We start from the raw sequence: 15,988 nt of genomic DNA, 5'->3' as shown, positions 1-15,988 counted from the left end.
TTGTCTGTATTGTGCTTGTGATATGTTGTAAAATGTTGTATGTCTGTTAATGTTTCCCTCCTTTTATCTTTAAAATAAAAAATAAAAAAATAAAAAAATAAAAGTATAGGAACCATCAAAAACATTGGACACTGGCTTGATGTTGAATGGGGAGCACAGTGTTTCCTACAACAGAAAATGATATTTGAATATCTATTTTGCTCACCTTTCAGGTGAGCACTCAATAAAATGGTTAACTAGAAAAATGCTATTATAGTTTGGCTCTGGACTGTCTGCCTAGTGCCCAGGTGTTAAAGGTTTGGGCTCCAGCCTGGTGCTGTTGGGAAGGTGTGGGGCCTTTAAGAGGTAGGGTCTGGTGGGAGTCTTTAGGTCATTAGAGGGGCACCCTTGAAGAGGAGAGTGGGACTTCAGTCCCTTCCTCTTCTCTTTTACTTTTGGCCAGTGAAGGGAATGTCTTTGCTCTGCCTTCCTGTCCTGATGTGCCACAACAGGGCCAGCCAATTATGGACTGAAATCTCTAAAATGGTAAGCCCCAAGTAGCCCTTTTGCTCTTTTTAAATTGATGATCTCATGTATTTGTTATAGCAGTGAAAAAGCTGACTAATGCAAGTATCGACCAGATTGCAAAGCAAAATGCAAAGACTTTGAGGGGAAGAGAGAGGGACTTCCAGATCTCCACAGTTCTCGGCATTGTTTTAGGAATGCTACACTTCCCAGGTGTGGGATCCTTGAAGGACTGTGCCCTATGTTACTCTGTGCGTCTGGTACTTAAAACAGCACCCACCATACTTGGGATGCTCAAGACCTATTTATGGAAGGAATGAATGGACAGTGCCTGTCAGTGACTGGATGAGTATCCCAATGGGGATGTCCAGGAGCTGTTATTCAATAACTAATAACAGGACCTGATGTGAATTGTGTTTCAGACATCTTATAAGGACTTCAGTAGGATGAATTCATTTCACGCTAACAGCAGCTCTGTGAGGTGCATCTGTGGTTACCAACCCCTTTGTGCAACTAATGAAAACAAGGGACATAAAAGTTAGATTATGCATTCAAGGTCACACAACTAGTACTAGAAGATAAGGTCTTGGTCTGCGAGGGCCAGTATATTCAACTCTAAGACCACATAACTTCTTGTAGCCAAGTGAGTCTGCAGGTAGAGTCCTGGGTAGCCAGGACCTCTCAGGAAATACTTGGTGATAAGAAGTGGTCCCTCCAAATTCGTAATCAGGAAGAGGCAATTTCTAATTAGAGGGAGAAGCAAGAAGAGGAAGCACTCAGTCCACTCATGAATGGTACAGATATCCCAGCGGGTTAGAGCCACCCCTTCTGTGAGTGCTGTGATCTTTTCCCTGTTGAGGTGTGTCGTCCAAGCTCCCACTCATCCTGGAGGGCTGGAAGTTCCTCTGGGCTGAGGCTGACAATGTCTAGAGATGCCTGAGCTGGATAAACCGAGCCTGCCCTGTTCTTGTTGCTAAGCAGAAGGAATACAATGTGTTTTAATAATGAATGAGTGATTAATAGCAACTGCTTTGAAGAATTATGATGTGAGGAGCCTTCCCGTGCCATGGAGCTGGGTATAAATGATGCTGGAATGCATAATCGGGATGTTAGCATCTGTTACAAACTGCATTATAAACCCGGCTCTATAATGCCGCTTATCCACACCTTCCTGACATGTTATTGTAACACCTCTCTTGAGGATGGATTAGGGGGAAATGTAATACCTATTAATCACCAATTGATAAAAAAAGCAAAGAAGAATGTTAAATTAAGGTCCTGCTGCATGTCTTTTCTGTCTGTCTGCTCTTGTTTTCAGCTGCACACTTTGGAGGTCTGTGGGGGCAGTGGTCTTCCTGTTCTGGGGGTGAGGCAGTGTGGCCTGGCCACTGATTGGTCTTGCAAAGCAGATAGCAATATCTGAGAACTTGGACCCATTCAGCTTTTCCATCACTTCTTAATAAAACCCAGGTCCTTCCCTCAGCACACCTGAGTGATTTGGTTCCTGTGTGTCCTGCCGATCACCCGTACCATGTATCATGCCTCCCATTGTGCACTCCATATCATGTTATTTGCAGCCTCCTAGAATGTGACAGGCTATTTTTTATACACCGCTTTCAGAACATCACCCTCCCCCCTCTGTCAGGCTAATCTCCTGTGTATTCTCCAAACCTCAGCTTAATGTCACTTCCTCCACCAAGCCTGCCTGCTCTCCCTCACCCCGTTACTGCCATCACAGCATATATCACATGATAGATAAAGTGCTATTCTCCCCCTTCTCTACCTACCCTGAACTCTCAGTTCATCTTACTCACCTGAGCATTCCCAGAAAATCTCCCCCAGGGTGCACAGGGTAGATGTTTCACCAAAGAAAGAGTACGTGCTTGGGTGACAGAAGCCAAACATCCGGGGACACTGAGTGCAGTTCATGTACAGTCTCATCCTAATGGGACTGGTTCCTTCAATGTACCCATCATTACTGAGCTCCTCCTCATCCCCTGTGGGTATGCAGAGTAGAGCGGCAATCAGAGCATCCTGAGTCCTTGTTTTGGGGGCGCTGGCATTGGCTAGGGGACTTTGTAAGAAGAAGTATCACTAGCCTGTGAGCAGTTTGCCTCCTGGTGTCCTCCCCTTGTACTCCCCGTCCCTTTAGATCCAGCCCAAGTGCCATAATCTTTAAAGAAATCTTTCATATCCATTTCAGGCAAAGTTACAGTATTTCTGTGATTCCAGCATGCACTTTCCCACTTTTACTCTTCTTGTTTCTTTTTTCCCCAGTTGGGACTGAAGCACAACATGCTTATTTGATGCAGTCAAGTTTCCTTCTTTTGCAAGCTGTTAAGTCACTGGGTGCCTCACTGCCAAGCTGTCTCCAGGTTAGAGAAATAAGGAACTCCTGCAGGCTGTATTTCCAGGAGCTTTGATTGTACAGTAGATGTGCTGCTCCCCTCATTGTGTCTGCTCACATATTTTTTCTCCCTCTCCAGAATGAGAATTCTTCAAGGGCAACAGTGTCTGGTTCAACCATGATTTTTCTTCAGTTTCAGGTCTGTGCCTGGCCTCCAGTAAGCACTCATTTCTCTTGGAGAATAAAGCAAAGCATGATGTCATGGAGAAAAGTTCTCCTGCACTCCATATGATCAAAGTCCATGACTTCAATTTCCTACTTATCATTTGAAGTTCCCCTCCAGAACCACCTCCATAGCAAGTGACTGAGCGCAGGACCACCATTTATTGGAGGGGAATGATTTGGCATGTTAATTCTGGGGCTTCAGATTCGGAACATGGAAAAGGGGACTAAACTTCCCTGATGGGTGCAGTTTCGGGGAGTACAAAGTGTGATACACAGTGTGAGTTTCTTAAAGCTGCCATAACAAAGTACCACAAAATGGATGGTTTGAAACAACACAAATTTATGCTCTGAAAGTTCTGGAGGCTGGAAGTCTGAAATCAAAGTGCTAGCAGGGCCATGTTCCTTGCAGTGCCTTCTAGTGAATGTTCCTTCCTTTTGTCTTCCAGTTTTCAGTTGCACCGGGTGTTCTTTGGCTTGTGACAGTGTAGTTTCAATCTCTGCTTTGTCTTTGTGTGGCCGTCTTCTTTATCATATTGAATTAGAGCCCGTTCTAATCCAGTTTGATCTGACCCTAGTTTAACCAATAGCATCTACAATGACCTTACTTCTAAATAAGATCATTCTGAGAATGTGGGGGTTAGGGCTTCTACTTAGGTGTTTCAATCCGCAATGGACACAGTATGTGTTAGTAAATATCCTTCCCTTTCCTCTTCTACCTTCTTCTATCCTTAATCATGCTGACACAACCTACTTTTCTGCATCCCTCTTCTTGTCTATGCCTCTCTGATGTATGTTTCTAGGGGTTTTTTTCTGTGGTGTTCTTTTTTTTTTTTTTTTTGCTTTTTTTTAATAATGGGGATTGAACCCAGGGAGTGTTAAACTACATCCTCAGCCCTTAAATGTTTTATTTTTATGTTGAGAGAGAAAATCTTGCTACTTTGGCCAGGCTGACCTCAAACTTGCAATCCTCCTTCCTCAGCTTCTTGAGTAGCTGGGATTATAGGATTGCATAACTATATCCAGCTTTGGGTATTTTTATAAGAAAGTATATCTTCTCTTCCAAACCTGGTCAGAGGTTTTTTAAAGATAAAAAAATAATTAGAAGATATCCTTAGCATCTCAAAGACTATTTGGCATGTCCTGAGGTTTCAATATGTGCTTATAGATTGTTTAAGAGTAAAAAGGCAGAAAATATTGATTACGTTTTTTCTACACTGTCCTTTTCTCTAAAGTCCTTCCTTTGGGTACTTAGAGGATATTATACTTCTCATTTCAGCTGGCCTCGTCCTGTGTGAGCTGCCAAGAGAAAATGAGTTGGGAGAGTTTGCATGAGGCCTGTGGTCTTTTTTTTAAATCTTGACAACAACCAGCCTGTGCAGGACTGCAGTGATCTCTCACCTGGACAACTGCAAGAGCCCCGCCTCTGCTTAAATCCATCCTGTGCACTACAATCAGAGGGATCTTTCTGAAATGCAAATAAAACAGTTGCATTTTCCTAGCTTTCCATCACCCTCAGGGCAAAATTCAGGTACAGATGATGATGTATAATCTCTGCCTGTGCTGGCTTCTCTTATCTGGCCTGCTTTGTGTCTCGACCCTCTCTGACCTCTAACTTGAGATTTAACAGCCACATGTAACTCTTGCAGCTACTTTAATGGGTTCTGAACTCTCACCTGTAACCCTTTTCTTATGTTGACCTGGTGCCCTTTCGTCCTACATTCTCTTTTGGGGAAGATGCTGAGGATTGAACCCACAGCCTCCAGCTTGCTAAACACAGTGCTCTACCACTGAGTCACATGTGCAGCCCCCTTCCTCCATCCTTTACTTCTTTTGCTGCGGTAACTCCTTCAGATTTTTCAAGGCAAAACTTACATTTTACCCTCTCTGAGAGGCCTTCCCAGATGCACCAAGCTTGAGCCAAGGATCGCTCTGTGTACTTGTCAGACACAGAGACTGCACTTGCTGTGACTGGTATGTGCCTGAGGCACAATAATTGCCTGATAAATATTTGTGGAATGTTGAATAGATGTTGACAGAGGTTCAGATGTGGAGTCAGAAAAACAGGATATAATTCTGGATTTTCCATTTGCTAGAATTTGACCCTGAGAAAGGCATCTAATTTTTTTGAGCTTCATTTTGTTCATCTATAAAACCAGGATAATAATGCAAAAAGGAGGTAGGGTTGACAGAAATAATGCAAGCAAACAACCTAGTACAATTACTAGCACACTGGAGGTGTTGAAGAAATACCAGTTCCTTTCGTCACTTTCTCTCTCACGTCCACCTCCCATCTCTAACTGCCTCCCCAACTATTAGTGCTTCTTTCTTAAGTCTGTGTCTCATTTGCTTCCTTCTCCCCAGCTCTTCCTTTTGCTAGTTCCCACTGATCTCATTTTTTCGTGATTAAAATAAAGCATCATGGAAAACTAATTAATATTTCGGAGATGAAGGATGCAGTGTTGCCAGGCCCAGCTCTCCGCTGAGTGCAAACCAATTACAATGAAACCCACTAGCTTGGCTGTTTAGGAGAAAGAGGATTTATTTATCAACAAGAGGGAATATAGCCCCTTTATAATGCAGTCACCAGCCTGCCTTTGATGACACTGCCAACTTCAAACCCTAGGTGCCTGCAGAAGAAGCCAAGAGGAGAATGGACTTCATCTGACATTAGGGCTCTGCTAGTCCAAGCCAGTCCCCTCCTCTGAGCCTGGGTCAAGCTCCAGAGCTCTGTCCACCTGGCCAATCTGAATCCCTACCCCCGATGACCTTTCTGCTGACACCCAGGGTTTGTAAGAAAGAACTCTGAAATATGAGCCAGAGGCCAGTGAGACTAGAAAAATAAGAAATCAACCTGCTTATGATCCCATTCTATAACTAGAAAAACTGAGGGCAAGAGGTATGAGTTGTTCAGGGTTACAAACTATGGAGCACACCTAGGTCATGAATGATCAAGTGTGCTTTCCTCCAGGCAATCCTTTCATCATTTCCAAAGCATATCATTGCTAATCTCTCAGAGTAACCATCACATAGAGCTGTGAGCATTTCCACATTGCAGCATATGTATTTGGAAACCTAGAGCTCTGTGCTTTTGCATTCCCTGCCTCAATAGAGCCTGGAAGGGCACTTTGCATGCAGTAGGAGTTTGATATTTATTAAATGAATCTACTAATGCATGAATTAATGGACACCAAAATTTCTTCAAACATCCCCTGAAGTAATAGGGACTCAGTAGAGAAACTCCAGTGAGGTGGATCTAGACTCCGAGATCTTAGAAAAAAATTGGCAGGGCTGAGCTAAAGCACCTTTGCTTCAACAATTACTTCGTAATTTTCAGAGTGACTTGTTGGGCCCAAGTTGGCCACCCTGCGTTCTAATTGCAGTATTCTCACTGACTGTGTAGCAGTGTGCCTCGGCTTCACATGTATTATCTTTATCTGTCCAACACGCACATTGGGAGGATCACATTGGATTATAGGTCCAGTGGAGTTAGGGTAGTGGAATGGTTCCACACATCTGCTTTGGATGCATCCTCCTGGTGGGGTCTGTGGGTCTGAGTGGCCTGAGTTGATGCTCTGATTCAATCAAGGGCTGCATATGATACCTATAGTCACTGGCTATAGTTGGCACATCGTAACTGTTAGCTAGTAGGTTCTTAACAGATGAGGTCTTAGGTTAGTAAGGGGCAGTGACAGAATTGATCACAAGTCTTCTTTCTCCAGTTTTAGTGTTTTTATTCCACAGGGAGACCTGCCTGCTATTTGACCTGCAGTTTCCCATGTCTGCATCTTAGTCTCAACCCCTCCTCATGATCACCAACATTTTTTTTCTTTGTTCCTTCTTTTGTCAAGAGCCCTTTGTGTTTGTTCCTGTTCTTCCTGTCAACATCTTCCCTCAGGCACAGCACTGCCATCAGATATTTCAACTACAGCCTCTGCTCTGTATCAGAAAGTCACTCAGTAGGAGAGTAGAGCACTTTCCCTGCCTTCTGCAGGCGGAGTGCTCCAGGAAGCCCCCATTCAGGGTACATCAGACTGACCAACAGCATGTGATTTCCCTCGTGTGTCTTTACATGACTGGCAGCCCAGCGTTCATCCTGCTTGAACAGACTGAGTGTTTTTTATCTCTTAGAAGACTTTACCAACTGGTGAGAGACCACTCTTGGTCTGTAGAAGGTTCTGCAGTTAAATGAGATTCATTGAGATGGCATGCATCCATGGATGGGGACTTGGAGACATTCAGGTGACGATCAATGCAATTCAAGTATAAATAATCTTGGTTATCTGAGACCTCCTTCTCCATAAAGTATTAATCGATGCACATATCTAGTCTGAAATTACTTAAAGCACATTATGCAATAGTCCAGGTCTTGTTCCTGGGCTGGGCTTCAGCATGAAAGAAGTCAGGCTCTACCTCTGACTCTTAGAACATTCAGTATAGTTTAGCCGCAACCACAATGGACCTTGTATAACTAATGAGGGTTGAGGTGGGTTACTAATTCATCACTTCCTGTCTGAAGGTAGATGACAGAAGTAAGAGTCCTGGAGGAACTGCCAAGGTATCTTAGTTACTTTCTCATTGCTGGAACAAAATACCCTACACTCACTAGTTAAAGGAGGAGAGGTTTGCTTTTAGCTCATAACTTGTAGAAGTTTCAGGCACAACAGAGGGGCATGGCAAAAGAGAAACAGTTCATGACATGACAGGCAGAAAGCAGTGCAACTTTCTTCTTCTTTCCATTTTTATTCCACCAGCTACAAGCCTATTGGTTGATGCTAGCCACACCTAGGGTAGGTCTTTCCTCTTCAGTAAGTACATCATCCATACCCAGAGCTGTGCTGACCCAGAACTAATACATACCTATGATCCAGTCATTTCCTTAAAGCCATGCCTAAGAGTACATGGGGATCTGGGGGGACATTTAGGTATAGGCCATAACACAAGGATTAAATCAAAGCCACAATTCTCAAACTAGCTCAGAAACGAGGGACTGCTGAGACAGCCACTGTCTAAGCACAGAACTCAAACAGAGTGGCTTGGGTATGGGTGTGGGAAGGGAGGGAGCAAGAAAATAGAGTGGAGATGGGGCAAACAACATCTCGTTTGTGTGTAGAGTCAGGCTAGAGAATATTCAGAGAAAAACTTCAGGGAAAAATGCCTCTATTATCTATTAGCCTGAAATGAATAAATAAATTGTAGCATTGTAAAATAATAAAAGTTTCAGCAGAGAAAAGTAGTAAACCAGAGCTACACATGTCAACATGGATAAATCACACAAACATAATGTTGACTGAAAAAAGGCAAGCTGTAAACAAAATGCTGATTTTATGATACAGCTGATAAAATGTTTGGAAACATGCAAAACAATTCCATATATTGTTCAGGAATAAATACATACATAAGAAAATTATAATGTCATTTGTAGGAACATTAAAGTCTAAATTCCAGATTGTGATGGCTTGTGGAGGGGGTTGTGCTCAGAAAGACTACATGAAGGCTTCAACCCTATAAGCAATGCCACATTTCCTGACCTGGGGGTAGATGCGTGGCTCCTTATTATAATATTCTTTACTCTTTTTTGTATATGTCTTAAATATCGCCTAATACAACTTATTTCAAAATCTGAAGTGAAGCAAGTTATGGGGACTGGGAAAACAAGGGTCCACTTTCTAGCCACTTTGTTGCCTGTACTCAGTTCTTTACAAAGCCCTGCTTGGAGGTGTCAAACAAGACTGCTCTCAAAGGCAATTAGTAAGCTGGACCAGCTCCCTCTCTGTGCCACAGAGCCCTCCCTTGGTGCAATGCAGTGATTCGGAAGTGAGGGATCTGGGTAGGACGTTAGCACTCCTGGGTACTCAGCAGGCACTGGTAGTTAAGCCTACCGCCTTTCTCTCCATAAAGAAACACAATCGCATGGCCAAAGTTGCTGGAGCCCATCGTGACCCCAGTGGCACGCTCCTTCTTTTTACTGGCTCACCCAGTGCACCGAGTCAACGTCATCCTGCCCTCCACTGATGACTTTGTCCCTCCCCATCCTCTTCCTGAAACTTCCACCATGTTGTTCTTGCTCCTCACACTGGCCTTAGGGCAAAAGGGCTTGCCGCTTCTACTTACTGCACAGAGCATGACCTCATGTTTTCAGGTGTCATGCTGTGGGCCTGAGTGCAGGATCCACGAACATCTCCAGGATTTCCTGCCCACCGTTGCTTACCGACTTGCTCCTTTCTTCCTCACTGTCACCATAACCACAGTGTACCGCTGATCTGCTTCAAACTTCCTGCCCCTTGTGGAAATAGAGAAGAAACACAAATGTGCTCCCTTTTCACCCATATGAGACACGTACTAATGCAGTCTCCATGGATGAGGAAACTGAGGCCCGAATAAATAAATACCGTGTTCAAGGTACTATAGCTAATATGAGGTCGGACAGGGATTCCAGTCTATATATTGATTTAATTACAAAGCCTGTGAATATTTTCCTCTACATTAGCTGCCTTTGAATGTTGATTGGAAAACTTCCAATGAATGCTTCATCATTCTTTTCCCTTTAGCGCAGTGGTGTTGTGGACTGGCTCAAGTGAAGTTCTGGAACCTCTTCTGTTCTGTTCCTTCATTCTCTTATTTTCAGGGTGCTTTTATGTGAGCAAGAGGGAGTGGATGAATCTCACAGTCTACTGTCTCCCTTTTCTGCAGTGACCTTATCCAGATCATCTTGCATAGGCTTCCCTTGTAGCAGAACCACCAGGTCTCTCCCACTCCCTGATTCCTGGATGCATTGTGATGAGAGGAATTAGACAACCTGTAACTTCTGCCATTTAAGTCTGCAGACACCAGCACCAAACTTGGAGACATGCCTGACACAGGCCACCAGCCCTAATCCTCACATGCCAGAGGGGGGCAATTACCTGAAGCCATTTCTAGGGCCACTACGGTCTTTCTTTCTTACATACACAACTCCCCCTTCTGATTGTGGAGGTCTCTGAGAAGTTACAAACCATTGAATTATGTGAAAAATCAAACTTAGGTACCAGCAGGAAAAGACTGTATCTCAGATCTGCTTTAAGATTGACAATTGGGCAAGGGTTAGAGGATTTGTCACCAAGGAGGTCTGGGTCTTCAGGGGTCGAGGTTGGTCTGCCACTGAAATGCACTCTTGCATAGAACATTTTAGTGTTGTTGGGACATGTCCAGTTGTCAGTAAGATTTATTTTCAGGGTAAAAGGACAGAGATGCTAAGTTTTCTTGCCATATAAGGGAGCTCCATGCATGAAGGAATTGTTCTAAGATATCAGTAGTGATTTTATTGAAAAACACTGTTAGACTGAGAAACCTTTCAGCTATGACAGGTCTGTCAGACACAGACCTGTGAAGTTCACAATGACTGTGATATGATCTATATGCCAGGGGTATGATATTGCCTTGGTCAAGGCCCAAGGTGTAAGGGATGAGTTTAGGACATAGCCTCTAAGGACACAGGACATCTGGGAATGAACTGACCAGGGAGCTGCTCGGCGTTAAAGGCTGAATGGCTTGGAGCAACAGCCATGACCTCTGGGCTCTCTGCCACTGGAGCAGAGAGTGATCTGAACAGATCACCCGGAGCCATGAGATAAAGGCAAGTAGAGGACCCAAGGAGGCAGAGAAAGGGGAAAGCAGGTTTGAAGAGGTATAAGATCAGAGCATGGCTGAGAGGATGAAATGAGTCCTTGAAGAGAAAAATTTTCTGTGATCTGCTCTGCAGTGAATGGGGGTTGGGGGCCTAGGGCCGAGCAGGGAAGCAAGGGAGGCATATTTTAAATTGTAGAATCAATACTGCATCTGTCCCTTTTTAAATTCAGTTCCTTCTTCTAATAAATCAAGTGGAGCTAAGGTATGGGGGTTTGTCAGTCTAAAAAGAGCCTTTGGCTCATCAATTTCCATAGCAAAGACAGGCAGTTTAAAGAAACCAGATAATTACTGAGCCCAGAGAGGCCCAGGGCACTTTGTAACATCTGTACACACCTGGCTGTCGCCTTGGTCTTGAAAAAGCTGCTGGAATTGAGTAAGGAGCTGCTAACAAGGCCTTGCATAGTTGCTCATCTTTTTTTTTTTTTTTTTTTTTTTTTTTTTTTTTTTTTTTTTTGGTTTTGGTTTTTCTCCGGTACCGGGAACCGAACTCACGACCTTGCGCTTGCCAGGCAGGCGCTTTTGCCGCTGAGCTAAATCCCCAGCCCCAGTTGCTCATCTTTAGACAGCTGTACGTGGGCTATCATGCACCTCCACCAGGGCCGCAGCAGTGTTGGTCCTGGTTACCACCGTGTTTCAGCACCTAGGATAGACAGTGCCTTACAGAGCACTGCCACTTCAAAAATATTGGTTGGATAAATGAATTAATATCTGTACATTATAAATCCAAACCAAGGAGAGAAAGAGAAGCATATGTCTTTTATACTTGCAGGAAAAAATGTTTGCAATTCTAGGATATAAAGCATGAAATAGAAAAAGGAGCAAAGGTTTGGGGGTCAAACTTTTCTATGTTATAAGCTCAGTTCAACCACTTTACCATCTCTGTGACCCGGGCTGATTACTTATTTTTCTAAGCCTCATTTGAAAAGTAGTAACAGTAATTATCTCTTTTTCCGGAGCTGTGGAAAAGAATTCAGCAAGCTATGTGTGAAGCACCCAGCGCAGAGTCTGATACCTAGTTAGCGTTCAGGAAATAGAAGCGGCTGTGGAGACTGGCAGTATATTTCCAGGGAATATGGGTGCACAGGGCAGGTGACTGAGCCAGACTGAAGACCTCCGGCATTTCTTCAGGAGCTGGCCTGTGACAGCATCCTCATCAGTCTAAAGCAGAAAGAGCAAATTGGACAATGCACTGAGATGTTTATGAAACTGAGCTATTTCATTTAAAGGGTGTGAGATTTTTTTTCTTATTACTTTTGTAAGTGTTAAATGCCATTCTTTTGTGATGGGATAATGACATTAGAAGGCAGAGATTAAAGGTATATCTTCATCTGGCAGAATAATAGTGGCCTGATTCTGGTCCTCAATTATTATTGCTCATGATCTAGCAGAAAGAAACTTCTATACGTGAAATACTGACCTTGCTGATTCTAATTCTCTCCTCTCCAGGAGGTGGAGTTCAATGTGGAGAGCAGTAGGGAGGAATATTTGCCTGGACCTAGAGAAGGCTCCTTAAAGCAGTAGAGAGGACTTGAACACGACCTTTAAACAAGATGAGTGTTGGCAGATAAGTCTATGGGCATTGAAGGTGGCAGGTAAGCTTGAGCAAAGGCCCAGAGGCATATGCAATTGAAGTGCAATGAACTGAAGCAGAATCTGAGTGACAGAAAAGCAAATGAAGACCAGAAAGCCATTCAGACTTCTTAGTAGGGAATTGTTATACTGCAAATGGGGTTGAGTAGGGAAGAGATTTAACATTTATTGAATTCCTGTTATTGCCTCTAATACTCACTCTTAAGACTGGCACTGTATTCTCCCCAATTTATGTGTAAGAATACTGAAGGTAACAGAGCTAAAACAAGGTGTCACGGGTAACTGAACTAGTAAGTGGCAGAACCAAACATGTAGCAGGAATGTTAAGATACAAGAAGTTTTGAGAAGTGGAAGAAAAATTTAGTGGAAAAAGATACAGCAAATCCTGGTTAGTGGAATTCTGGGCAGAGCCTTAGGAAGACTAGCAACATGGGCTCAAGGAAGTAGTGCCTCTTCTTGGGCAGTAGATTGCAGATGACATCTTCGGCACTGTTGGATGTTTTCAGAGCCCAAGAATATTATTTTACTCTCCTGCATCTAGGAAAGTCTTTGCCCAGTACACCCTGAGTGGCTAGCATGAAGCCCAGGATGAGATGAGAGCCTTCTGGAGCAAACATTCTCTAAGCTGGTGATAAAATGTCTCATTTTTTGCCTCTTTTGTCATTTCTAGGAATACCTATCTATTGGCTGGTTGGCTATCGATCGACCCTCCATTATCTGTCAATCGTATGTCTATGTATCAACATCTATCTCTTATCTAACAAGCATCTATTATCTATCAATCATCTATCATCTGTCACTATTTGTCATCTGTCTTCTTATCTCTGTATCTCCTATCTATCTGTATCTATCTATGTATCTGCTGACGCCTAGAATAGTGCTTAACTAAATAAATACATGATATGACATCCTTTAGGTCCCTTCCCCTACTGTGACATCTGGGCATTGGTTCTGAAACTTTGTAATGTTCCAGAATCTCACAGGGAGCATGGTAATGATATCCTCCCACCCCTGGGTTCTGTTTCTATAAATCTAGGGTGTGTCCACGAAAAGTAAATATGTAACAAGCCCCCATAAGGTTGCAACACCATTGGTCCCTGGACCACATTTAGAGAAGTTTGCATCTCCTCCATGAAGTAAGCCCTCAGACAAACCTACATCAAGGAGGGTGTTATTGTTTGTGTCTGAATGTCCCCCAAAAGCCTCATGCAGTCATTGGGCAGTGCTTTTCAGAGGAGGCTGAATCTAGAGTTTGTGATTGATTCATTGTTTAGTGTTAGGATTATGGGTGTGAGTGCTACTCTCAACCTAGAGAGGGTAGCCTACAGACAATGTAAGGGAGAGATACTTCTCTTACTCTCTCCTCCACCCTTGGCTCTTGTTACTTTTGCTGTCTTTTGCTGCCATGAACTGCTGCCTCTGCCATGTGCCACTCTGCCTTAGAGCCAACAGATTTCAGACTGAAACCTCCACAAAGTGTGAGCTAAATAAACTTTTCCGACTTTAACTTTGGATGTTGAGTATTTTATCTCAGCAGTGAGAGAAAAGTAGCTAAGGCAGAGGAGTTTCCCATCCTTCCCTGGGTTCCTCTGAGGTACCTCTCAGGCTGCCTCACTTTCAATGTGAAGATGAAAGAGATTTGGCCAAGGTCATCCATCTGGACTGTGAGAGAAGCTTCCCAGATGTGGTCTCTGGAGTGAGCATTGAACTTGTTTCTCTTTTCCATCCTTGGAGGCTGCTTGTTGGTAGGAATATTTTTGGAGTGGTTTGAGTTTAGTGCCAGGAAAGCTGGGCTGGTGTTACATATGGAAGAGGACTCCTGGTACACATGGTCACCATGTCACATAGCTCCAGAGCACAACTGACATTACCATGTACATGAATGTTACGCACTGGAGTTGACTGAACATTACAAGTGGTCATATGTGGGGTTTCTGGAAGTACATGAAGTCTTACTGGTATTTCTCTCCCCTTTCAAGTGGCTGTTAATGGTTCCTTTTAGGGACTATGGATGCTATAGAAGCTAGATGTTTGGTCCTTAAAGGCAGTAAATTCTATGGCTAGAAATGCCTTCCACAGCAGTCACAAGCAGTATTTATAAAGTAGTAGATCACTACAAAATGTGTCTGTTATGGTTTAGATCTAAAATGTCCTCCAAAAGTCTTGTATTTGGAAATGAGGACTGGTCAGAAGAGGTGGGTCATTGGGGGTGTAACCTGGAAGGGTGTAGTCTTGTCCTGAGCTCCTCCCTTTTCTCTCTGCTTCTGGGTCACCATGATGTAAGCAGCTTTCTCCACCAAGCCCTTCTTCCATGGCTTTTCTGCTTTACAGCTGACTGACCATGGACTGAACCCAATGAAATCATAAGCAGAAATAAACCTCTTCTCCTTTTAGTTAAGAGTAGCCAGTATTTTGTTTCACTGAAGGAAAATGATTGATAGAGCATCAGCTCAGGTGTTTGTGATAGTGCATGTAAGGAGGAGTATGTTTTCCCTATCTTGCCCTTCATACAAGAAGTTGATGATTTCTGTGGAACTTCTGCTAAAGGGAAAGATGTTTTCTCATTCAGCATGGATCCAGAGGAAATAGTTTCAAGAAAAGTTCATCCTCTCCTGTCCCCCTCCCAAGTGAATATGCCCTTTCAGTCATGCTGACCTTTATGTACCTGACAAGCAAAGGAAGCAGGGTGAGGAACCCCTTATAAAAACTCAGGTGCAGCCTACCTCCCACAACATCAAAAACAACTTCTTCAACTCTGTGCCCTAGATGGCTCACTTATCTCACTCTACTCTCAGCCCAGCAACATTTAAACCACCTATTTGGGAGTCAACTCTCTGGTAGGTATTGGAAAACAAATAAAACATAGCTATATCAATAAGGGTTTGACAAATATTTAATGAGATTCACAGAAAACTCAACCAAAAGACTTCTTTGTTGGGGGAATAGATGGTCCAACAGGAGTCATAGGAGAGGCACCTGGCTTCCTGGGGAGTCCAAGATGCCTTCCCTGAGAAGGAGTGATCCCAAAGTGGAGACTTGAGAAGACATTTGAAGGGAAAGGGAGAAGAAAGCCATTCTAGGCAGTGAGAACAGTTTGGAATGAGATGATGAGGCCAAGGGCTGAATGGAAAAGCATAGGAGGCTTAGAAGGACTGAGGTGTAAAACACATGGCTAGGTCCTGGGGAAGGGACTGGGAAGGAACCATAGAGCCAGAGTATGACGGAGTTTGTGTTCCATGCAAAGTTGCCCAGATTTCTAACCTGAAAACCACACAAGAACCTGCTGAAGAGTTCTGAGCGGGAAAGCGGCATGATCAGAATTGCATTTAAGAACTGTCACTGGAGGAAATGTGGAGAATCAGTTGAAGGGATGTGAAAACAGAGACAAATGAGCAATTCTGTGGTGACATCAAGAGTCCAGAGGGAAGATGCTGAGTGCCTGCTTCACTGTCATACTTCTTTACCTCGTCCCTGACGGGAAAAAGCCTCCAACCTCCCCAGCCCAGGATGACCATCTAGGAAACTGTGGTTACCCAGGGAAGAGAGCTGGTGGGGTTCTTTCTGCTTATTTCCTGGAACCTTTTCTTGAGTGGAGGTCTCCAAGGGTGCAAACAGACCGCTTCCTCAAGCCTGAACAGAATGGAGGAGGGACTCCTT

At 43.7% G+C, this 15,988-nt stretch overlaps 1 long non-coding RNA gene across 3 annotated transcripts in view; it reads right to left on the bottom strand.

Annotated features, from left to right (window-relative positions):
• LOC102029627 overlaps positions 1-15,988 on the bottom strand; it is a 53,619-nt gene that overhangs the window by 26,851 nt on the left and 10,780 nt on the right. For 2 of the 3 annotated variants that reach the window (XR_001230945.1, XR_001230946.1), the window contains exons 3-4: positions 11,754-11,899; positions 9,188-9,356 (exon numbers count right to left, since the gene is read on the bottom strand). This is a non-coding gene — a long non-coding RNA (uncharacterized LOC102029627). The remainder of the gene's footprint in view (positions 1-9,187; positions 9,357-11,753; positions 11,900-15,988) is intronic. The other variant, XR_263790.2, reaches the window with a different exon arrangement.

Source organism: Chinchilla lanigera, unplaced genomic scaffold (genome assembly GCF_000276665.1).
Source record: "Chinchilla lanigera isolate Chin_1 unplaced genomic scaffold, ChiLan1.0 scaffold00080, whole genome shotgun sequence".
Classification (NCBI taxonomy): Eukaryota; Metazoa; Chordata; class Mammalia; order Rodentia; family Chinchillidae; genus Chinchilla; species Chinchilla lanigera.
Note: the sequence above shows the minus strand (reverse complement) of the source record. Positions and strands in the feature narration are given on the sequence as shown.